A 10,565-nucleotide genomic window follows, 5' to 3' on the forward strand; every position below is an offset into this window, starting at 1 on the left:
TACTTTCTGGGCTCACAAATGGAAAATGTAGAAATAACAAAGGGAATGAAAAAACAAATCATAGAACACATACATTTTGTGAATTATGCTGGACGGACAACACCATAATTGAGCACTTCAATAAATTTTACTTAATTTAGGGTGACGACATACTCCAAATGAAAAAGTTAAACACCACACTCCTTGCTAGCAATTTCATTTATTGAATATAATGCTTTTTTAATAAATATGTAAATAAAAATTGCCCTCTATCACTTTTTTTCAAATCATTTTTTTTTACCTTACAAATAAGGTCAATCCATTAAACTAAACAATTAAGTATAATTGACTTTGGACTAATACGAATTATAAACAATAATGACATGCATTTTCCAATTGAATAAATCCATCAACTCAGAGCTTAAGGAAAAAACACTTTTCTTTATCAATCATCACAGGAAAAAAAAACAAGAACAAGTGGATAGAAAAATTCTTGGCCATTTGGGTAAATTCAATGCGTTTTTTAAGAAAATAACACCATCTTTTCTATGTTTTCATGACAAACATCATCTTTTTTCATTTACCTTATTGAAAAATCACTGTTTGCTAACAATATTCAATAAAAAACACTTAATTTTTTGCAAACGAAACACTATTGTTTTATTATCAGCAAATTATTTTATTTTGCACACTTTTTTTTCCCAATTGCGTTAGGGATGGCACAACTGGTCGATAACACTACAGACACTGAGAAAATAAAAGAAACACTCTAATAAAAAATATACACAAACAAGAAAATTCATATACGATTACTTTTGATTATTAATTAAAATCTTTAAACTGCTCTCACTTGTTACATTAATGGAAATTATTTATTTCATTAGCACAAAAATGTAACAATTTCGTTAGTTTGTTAATTTGTTTTATATTTAATTTCATTCACAATTGCTTTAGAGCTGATATTTCATTTGTTTAACAATCGATATTTAACCGGTGGTTTTTTTTTGGTGTTGCCATTGTTTGAATTTCTAGTTTGCTTTACTTATTTATTTATAAAACCTGTTTCTTATTTTATTTTAGCACTTTTTTTTAATTATTAATTAATATTAGTTTTTTAACATTTGGCATATTTAAGTTTTTTTTCTTTTATATTTGCACTCATTCTGCTCTGTGCTCTGGTACTCTCTGTTTCTCTATGTGCCGTTCTCAAACACACACACACGAACTTTTTCCACTCTCATTTACGTTATTCCATCCATTCGTTGGTTGTTTAATTTACTCGTTAGTTTTGTTTTGCTTGAATATTGCGTTAAAAATAATATTTCATGTCAAAATTTGGAAATACACTAGTTTATTGATAATTTTGATTATTTTTTTATAACCAAATTTTTATTAATGCTAATATAATATATACATTTTAAATTTTTTAAAATTTTATCATAATTTTTTAAAATCCACGAAAAATAAATTAAACACCTATCCATGAGGAGGGATTGTGAATTTGCTTGCTCCTTGTTATTAAATTGTTTAATACAATCAATTATAATAACTCTTCACCGTTGTTGTAAAAAATATTTATAAAAATAAATATTTCTATGTAAAATAAATCTTTCTATGACAAGATGTGTAAAATGGTTTAATACCTATATATTCCTCGGATTTAAATTGCAACATTAATAAATACAACATTTTCTACTGAATTTTTAGTTTTGAATTTTATAATTGAATATGTATACAATTTTCTTTATTGGTTGAACTTTAATAAAAAAAAAATAACTAAAATGTGATTTAAATTATGAAAACTCTATTTTCAATAACTTTTTTGTTTATTAAAGTTCAACCAATAACGAGAATTGTAGATTCGATTATCAAAATTATAAAATTCAAAACTTCAAATTCAGTAGAAAATATTAGAAAATTTTGTTATTAAGCACATGAATACTTGCTTCAATTATGAAGTTTTTTTCTGAGTGTTTAGGAAATATTTTTTCGGTTGCTAATACAGTTTTATGTTAACAAAATGTTCATACCAAAAGCGAAATTAGACATATTTGATGATCTGTTTATGATCTTTATATATTCAGCCCAATTATGAAAATGAAATTTACGCAAATATTATCTGTTGATCAGAAATGTAAAAATACAACTAAACTTTGTTCCTACGTTGAAAAGAACTGTTAATGTGTTCAAAAATTAACCCAAGGGAGGAAAGGATCTAGGAGGATGACTTTGCACAAATATTACAATATACATACATATATTAATCAGAAATATTTGGTATTGAAAATGGCATAGAAGGAAGGATCTAGGAGATGAAATTTGCGCAAATATTATCTGTTGATCAGAAATGTAAAAATACAACAAATCTTTGTTTCTACGTTTAAAGTTCTGTTAATGTGTTCAAAAATTAACCCAAGTCGCTGAATCGGCAAAACGGTTTGAATCAAAATATTGGGTGTATGACTTAAAAATGAGGGATATTTTCAAATAAAATATAAATTTATTCAAAGTATTCGCCATTGTTAGCTATGATCTTTTCCCATCTTTCTGGCAACATATGGATTCCGAGCCAAAAGAACTGCTCATCTTTTGAGACCACGAACGAATCAAGCCAATTTCGGATACTCTATTTCAAAGTGAAGCGTATCCCATAGAGATCGTGTCTGTCCGTATATTCTGGGTATTTTTCGGCAAATGCTTGCTTCAAACGCAGTGTTGCCAGGCTAAGTTTACCTTATGTCCCCAATCTGAAAGTCGATGTCCCCAAAAAATCCCCATTTCAAAATTGAAATCCCCAATTTTGTCACAATAAAAAAAATTAAATTATATTGTTAATACTAAATTTTACTATGTTGAGTTTAACAAACTAAAGTTGCAATCTGGCATAATAAATCGATTTTGGAACAAGTTGTTTGGAAGATGTCATTTTACTTTGAAACCTGCCAAAGAATTCTTGATGTTTATCCGATTTTTGTATGAATTAGTTTTTATAACTCCTTGAGAAATCAAGAGCTTTATAATATTCGATTTTTTATTCCAGAAAAAGAAAGTATATTTTGTAAAAAATGGACAAAATAAGCCATAATTTCACCGCATCGGAAGTGGAATCCATTTAAGTATAATTTAAAAAAAGCACTGAAAAACTCATTGTCGTATTAAAATAGAACTTAAAGATAACACTCTGCTACAAAATAAAACTTTTTGTCAGAACTTGAAAAGCGACCCAATGGTGGTTGTAGGCCTAGGTGAGGGAATACTAAAACCGTTTTCAAAGATTTTGAAACTTCCTCAAAATTTTGAGTTATTTTGAAAAAACTGCTTTAAGTAGTACTTTAGTACCTCTAACTCATACATTTTGCATATTTTTTTCGTCGTTTTTCATATTCAACAAAGTTATTTTAATTTTTTTCCATGAAAACCTATTTTTTTACACAGTGTTTTAAAGACAATAGAATATATAGAAATAAACATTACTTGTCGAAATCGGTTTATATTTGCAAAAGTTATTAAACTTTTTTAGATTTCTTAAAAATATTTCAAACTCAAATAAAATTCAACACAAATAGTTTTCATATACATATACAGAAGACATGTTAAGAACTATCTTTTCTTTATACATTGCAATAAAAATGTATATCAATGCATTGGTATAAGCTTTCATATCAAAATAAGTATTGAAATGCTATCAAAATCAAATTTTGTTTATTTTTTTAGATATTCTTAACAAAAACAATACTTATAACTTACAAATGTATCAAAAGATACACCGTATTTTAAAACGTAATCAGTTTTCTTTCCAAACCCGTTGAAAAATATAAAGTCGGACAAAAACTGACTAAAGCTGGCCCACACGGAATGATTTGTTCGCCTGATTTGTGATTGAAAATTTTCAATTACTTGTATTTTTATCGCGCACATCCCCATTAACAAGTAACAAGATGTCGAACACGAACAAATCATATTCACAAATCAACCGTGTGTGGCCAGCTTAAGTTACAGGTCGACGATAAGTTGACGAACATCATTGAAAACTTTTTTTTAGAATAAATTCTGAATTTGAGGATGTTTCTGAAATTTTTTGACATTTTTTTAAATACGAAGTCAAAAATTGGCTCCTAGAGAATGATTCAGCTTTCTGTGTTTAGTAAAAATTTAAAACAATTTAATATCTGTGAACTTTTGATGAAATCCTTTTTTAATTTTTTTATTATCAAAGTAGTGTCCTGGAAACGAAAAATCTAAAATTTTTGTGTTTTTCATCAAATTCTGAAGAAATGAAAGAAATAAAATATTGTTACGTTTTAACCTTTCCAAAACGCTACTTTATTTCCTTTAAATAAACCGGATACTTGTGATTGCAAATAAAAGCCGTTTAGTAGTTTGAAAATTGTAACAACTCTTTATTTATTTAAAATGTACAACAACAGAATTAAATAGTCACCCAATGTTTTTTTATACACGTTTATAAATTCTCAGAAATACAGACACTTTATAATGTATACGAATTCACTTGAAAAATACAGCACACTTTAAGGCACTCAGTTGATGTTTATTCAAATAGCGTCTCTGATAAACTCACTAACTACTGCAACCTCTGCCACTATTTATAACACTGCCATCTGCACTCTAGATTACTCTTTAACTGTCAAAGTTCGAATATTCTAGATCATACGCCATCTGTGGTGTACTTACTACAATGTTCTTTAACTGAATATTCGAATTCAAACAGCGTAGCCAACTTACGATCAATGGTCAACTGAAAGCTTTTATTTAATAATGCCCACAGATATGTTACAGTTTGCCATTACAGCACTGTTGTTTGAAAGCATTATGCTACTTTTAAATCAGCCCTTAAAATCGTTATATTTGAATTCAAGTACAATTTCGTATCAATATGATTATTTAAACAAAATATAAAACCAAATAGATTAGAAATTGTCAATAAATAGCTCTTCTGTTTTATTACTGGGCCAAGTGAATACCGCTAATGTCTAAAAATGTAAAATCCCCAAAAATGGATGTAAATCCCCAAATTTTGTTAAAATCCCCAAATCCCTCCCCACGAAATTATGTCCCCAAAAAAATCTTGAAATCCCCAAATTGGGGACAAATCCCCACATCTGGCTACACTGTTCAAACGTATCAGTTACGTTCGGTATAGATTTCATGTAATGGTCTGCTCAGATTTCAGCAGCTTATAATAGATAGGATCCTTTGTGACCACCAAATACAGAGCATTACCTTGCGCCATGGATATTTGGCTTTGGTGGCCATTCGGCTGGTTAGCCGGGCTTCACATACGATCTCTTACGATTCGGGTTATCGTAATGGATCCATTTTTCATCGGAAGTAATGATTCGGTTCAAAAATTATTTTCTTTTATAGCCTTTAAGCATCATTTTGGACATGCAAAATTGTACCCATTTTCTCTGCTTTTGGATGAATTCTACTGCTCGAAAACGTTTTGAAGTTGCTGCTTAAGTAGCTCCCAATGATTTAGAAAGCTCTTGTTGCATTTTACAACAATCTTCATGGAGTAATGCCTTCAATTCCTGTTCTTCAAACTTTTTTGGCTGGTCTAGGCAATCTTTGTCTTCCGTGTCAAAATCACCACTGCTGAACCGAAAAAATAACTCTCACGTTGAAACCGATAGAACACATTGACCATAAGCTTTGGTGAACAGGAAGTAAAGCAAAACTTCCCGCATATGACGCTTTGTTGGTAAAAAATTCGACATATTCGAAGCAAAAAATTTTTTGTAATTATTTACAATTATTACACTTGTTCTGCTCCACACTATATATTCAATAATAAGTACTAAATTAAATTAAAAACCAGCTATTTTTAGATCTGGCCCATAATCAATATTGACAAAGAAAAAATCGTGCTTGAAAAAGCATTAGTCTCCGAGTAACTTTTAAATATTTAGATTATAAATAAACAAAGGAATAAAAAAAATAAACTTGTAAAACACTTGTGTAAGAGAAAGACAGCGGTGTATAACAAACAAACACTTTTACAATTTTCTGTGTTTTTATTATCAAAGTTCAACTAAAGAAAAATTCCTTAAAGACAACTCCTTTTCACAATTGTACAACACTTTTATTAGTGTTTAGAGTTTTTTTTTTGCGGAAATGACTACCATGACGATTACTGTCATCTGTTAAAGAACTAAAACAACAACAACAAGAAACTGCTATGTTGACATGACACTAAACTTAAATACCAACGATGATATTTGAAGAATTGAAAAAAAAAATACTAGAAAAGTAATAATAATAATAAAATGTCATGTAATTAATATTTGTATATGTAATAATAGAGCCATGTTTAATGGAATTAAAATTGATATACAATTGTTTCTAATATCATACATATTAAATTAATACTTTACTTGTATGTAGTACAATGTAATTATTTAACAATATTACGATTAGAAAATTTTATTTAATATGGCAAAAGGGAATAATGAATGCATGGGCTTAATGCGAAAAAAAAGAACACACACAATATAGAATTAAAAAGTCAACAAAAATTTAATTTGTTCTTTCTTTTTTTGTAATACAGATGGTACTCTTTGGTTAAGGAAGAGAGTTTCGTGTGTTCTTTTTTTCCTTTTTGTTGAAAATTTTGTAAAATCCCAGTAAACATTATTTGCAGACGTATCTGATGTCAGAATTTATCAGAAAATTAACAGAATTCTGTAAATTTCCTTTTGACACTTGACAGAATATTTTGCAATTTTTGTTTCAGACTTCTCTGCACATTTTGTGGAACGCAGAAATTGAAAGGCAGTCAGACGAAGTTCGTTGGCGAGGGGTTGAATAGGTAGAGTGTGTAGTACACAGCCTTCGGTTAGTTCAAAATATATGTAATGAGAAATATGTCTGCCTTTCAATATGCATTCTCTCCGACTTTTAATCAGCAACCATGCAAAGACACATTTTTCTTTTATTTCCTCCCAGGAAAAGTTTTATTAGTTCCACAACTAGTTCTAGAACACATGCATATAGCATGCATATAGCTAGTAGTTTAAAATTGCGACTAATGATTTTTGTATGAAATTATCACCTTCGGAACGAGTTCTATGGAATCGTTACGAAGCTAGTACCCGTTCCTTGAACGGTCAATGATTTTTGTTTGAAATTGTCACCCTCGGGACTAGTTTTAGTTTTTCCATCATTATTTTTTATCCGAAATTGTCATACTTAGAACTGCTTAAATCATGTTAAGAAAGTGTTTGTTCCTTTCATTATATTACAAAAAGAAAAATATTTTAAAATGCTAGCTTATCGATTTTTGGATCTGTTTAACGTTTCTTGCTTTTGTTTTTATAAATACCCACGATGAATCCTCTTGAAAAATATTTTTTTTCAATGAATACAATATTTCAAATAAATAGATCCGTCCAAATCCGTCATATGTTCCTTTTTTGTTCATCGTTTTTAATGAACAACATTTTGTATTGCATTTTCTTCAATTATTTATTATTTTTTGAAAAATAAAATTTATTTTTTTCCAAAACCAAATTCAATGTTTTTTTAATGGTTCCATGAAATTTTGTCTGAACTAGTTTGTGTTCTATAGAACTAGCCAAGAACCAATGAGTAACTAGTTCCTACTAAACTCTAGGAATCACATCACATGTTCTTCAGATCTGGTTCTAGAAGTAGTTGCTATATCACTAGTTCCATTGTTGTTTTCAAAGCACCTGAAGTGGTTCTGGTTAAGTCGTTCTAGAACTAATGATTTTGAAACAAATACTAAAAATATTCATACGTTTTTTGCTTTATTTTCTCAGTTAAGTTCAGAGATGTGCTTCCATTGGCATAACTGGTGCCATCGGTAGCACACCTCAGGCAGCATTGGATATAATCCTTAACTTACTACCAATTGAGGACTATGTAGCAAGTGTGGCGGCTACGAACTTGCTTAGACTTTTTGAATTTTCTTTAGTAAGACCACAGGAAAATTTTGTACTAGGTAGGTATAATTGGTCAGACTAGCTTCTCTACTGGGATTTCGGACCATAGGGTAACAACTTTAGATTTAGGTTTTTAACCTCCAATTGTGTTTCCAAGTAGGGACAGTGGGTATGATCTGCAGAGCTGTTCGATGGGGGTGCAGTTTTCACTGATGGATCCAAAATTAAATCTGGCACGGAGCCGGAGTTTATGTAGTAGATGAGGACATCAATGACTTCCAGGAAGAGATCCTAGCGATCTGGAAAACCACGGACTTGATAAGGGCATGCGTCACAGAGGGGTCTGTAGTGACAATTTATGTAGATATCCAAGCAGGGATTTCAAATGCCTATGGTACGCACGGGCATAATGCTGAACTGTAAGCACTGTAGCATACAGGAAAATGAGATAGCAGATGAACAGGCCAGACAGGGTTAGAATCTGGAATATATTAATATGGACTGGGAGGTTAAACCTCATATGTTTATTTTCGAAAGATTCCGGGACTCTACGAACCAATCCTTATGTAGTAGGATGGATTGCAGGGTTCCCAGGGCTGAAGGTCAACCAGAATACTAATTGGGTTGGATAGGAAAAGTCTTCATTGTGCTCAGGAAAAATGGCTAGGGGAAAGATTCCATAATGAATTGGGGGATAAAGCTAGATATGATCTACGAATTCTAATAGGCTTTATCAGGGGAATAGGCTGGCTATTTTTTAGGTAACGAGGCTATGTGAATCCCATTGTATACTTATATCCTGTCCTTCATATTTTTTTCTTACATTTCTTTGGACTAGGTTTTTCACTTTAATTATCTTTATGGCTCCTGACTTCTTTCTCTCCAATTTAATTTCTTCTCTTCGCATTAAGTCAATAAAGGACTATATTTCAATTTAGCGCTTTTTAACCACCCAAAAGTCGCATTTTTTCTTCTTAGCTCGACTTTTAGTTAGTTTTCCTTATTTTGTTTTTGATTTGAAAAAATTATTAAAAAAAAAATGGAAAATCATCTTAAAAATTTCAAATTATGCCAGTGAAACAATTAAGATAAGACGGAATCATTTTGGATAGAAGAACTCTGTATAAAATTACATTAAATAAATGTTTCCCTACATCCAAAAAATCTTAGCAAGTATTTTATTCAATCGGTATAGGGAATTTTAAAAATTTCTTCTAGCAACACTAAACTTATGTTTAACTTAAAAATAGTATTTTAATGTAAAATATACTATTGTTCCAGAATTAAAACACCAAATAGTTGAATTTAATATTATTTTTAGAGATTTTATATTAAAATTTATATTTATGCACTTTTTAGCGCGTTTTGATCAAAACTATGTATCCATATTCCCAGTTAGACTTTTGCGAAAATGTGTTATAAAATATTGCTCTCCAAATACAAGTAAACTAAATTCATATTTTATTACTACTATTTATTACAATAAACAATTTATATACAACAGGAAAATATCGGAACAATCTTTTATATCATATTATTTCCTTCTTTTTAGAGCAATTAAGTGCTTTTTTGAAAACATATCCAAACATATCTTAAAAAGCTGATATTATATTGAAAATATCTAAAAATTCATGACATTTTTAATTTTTTTTTTTTTAAAAAAATTTTTAATTTGGAGATTTAAGAAACTGTCGACAAATAAAACTAAATTAATTTTATATGAATCCTTATGATATAGATATTATTTAACAGTTTTAAACATTTTTCGAAAATAAATCCGAATTTTCGAATATGATCGAAATTCAGTTAAAAATTATGAGAAATTCAGTTATCAAGATAAATAAAAACTTTTAAAAATAAATGAAATTTGCGGAAAAAACCTCCATAATCAGCAAAAAAATATTTTGAATACTAACGTGAAAGAAATGCATTTTTCAAAATGATTTCTTAAAACTTAAAATTAGAAATGTATTAATATACAGTATAGCCATCTGTAAATACCTTAACTAAAGAAAAATTGAATAAAAATTATAATACGAAGTTAATTTTTACAAAAATCAGAATATACTGACCATTTTGTTATGATCTTTGTTCAGACTTCTATTAAAAATGTCGTAAAAATATTGGAAGTTTTATTAGACTTGTCTTAAAATTCCTTTAGAATTTACCTAAGAAATCGTATAGATTTCTGACCGACAAGTCTAAAAAAAATTTACCAATTTCTCGATACGAATGTTAAACAAATTCGTCAAAAAAAAATGTTTAGTGGGATATAAGAAGCAAAAAAGGAACTAAAGAAAAGCTAACGAGTTGTAAGGAAAAATAGAGCAATTGTGGCGAGCGTGCGATTTAAACGAAAGGCGGAAACGTGCCGAAGCAGAATAAATCGAATTATTATACGAAACTTACACTCACGACTCTCGTTATATTGTAGATGTATATGTATGATATAGATGTATGGTAGTAGGTCGCCGAGTTTATTTTTTTCTTGCTTTCACATTTAATTTTTTTTTTCACTTTTTTTAAGGATAATGACTACTTTTTTTTTCTTTGATGAAGTAGTGATTTTTAAAATTGGTTTGTTATATTTAACAGGAAGGATTTTATTTAGGTATTTATTTTTATTTATTATTGGGTAGTTTAGGATTGATTTTGTTATAT

General features: G+C 29.3%; 1 protein-coding gene across 1 annotated transcript in view; it reads right to left on the reverse strand.

Annotated features, from left to right (window-relative positions):
* Nucleotides 1–703, reverse strand: part of LOC135952524 (UPF0047 protein YjbQ-like) — a 109,989-nt gene extending 109,286 nt beyond the window's left edge. Inside the window, exon 1 of the mRNA XM_065502523.1 lies at nucleotides 564–703. The gene's annotated coding sequence lies outside the window, so the exon portion shown is untranslated. The remainder of the gene's footprint in view (nucleotides 1–563) is intronic.
* Nucleotides 704–10,565: the final 9,862 nt, after the last annotated feature.

Source organism: Calliphora vicina, chromosome 2 (genome assembly GCF_958450345.1).
Source record: "Calliphora vicina chromosome 2, idCalVici1.1, whole genome shotgun sequence".
In the NCBI taxonomy this organism is placed as follows: Eukaryota; Metazoa; Arthropoda; class Insecta; order Diptera; family Calliphoridae; genus Calliphora; species Calliphora vicina.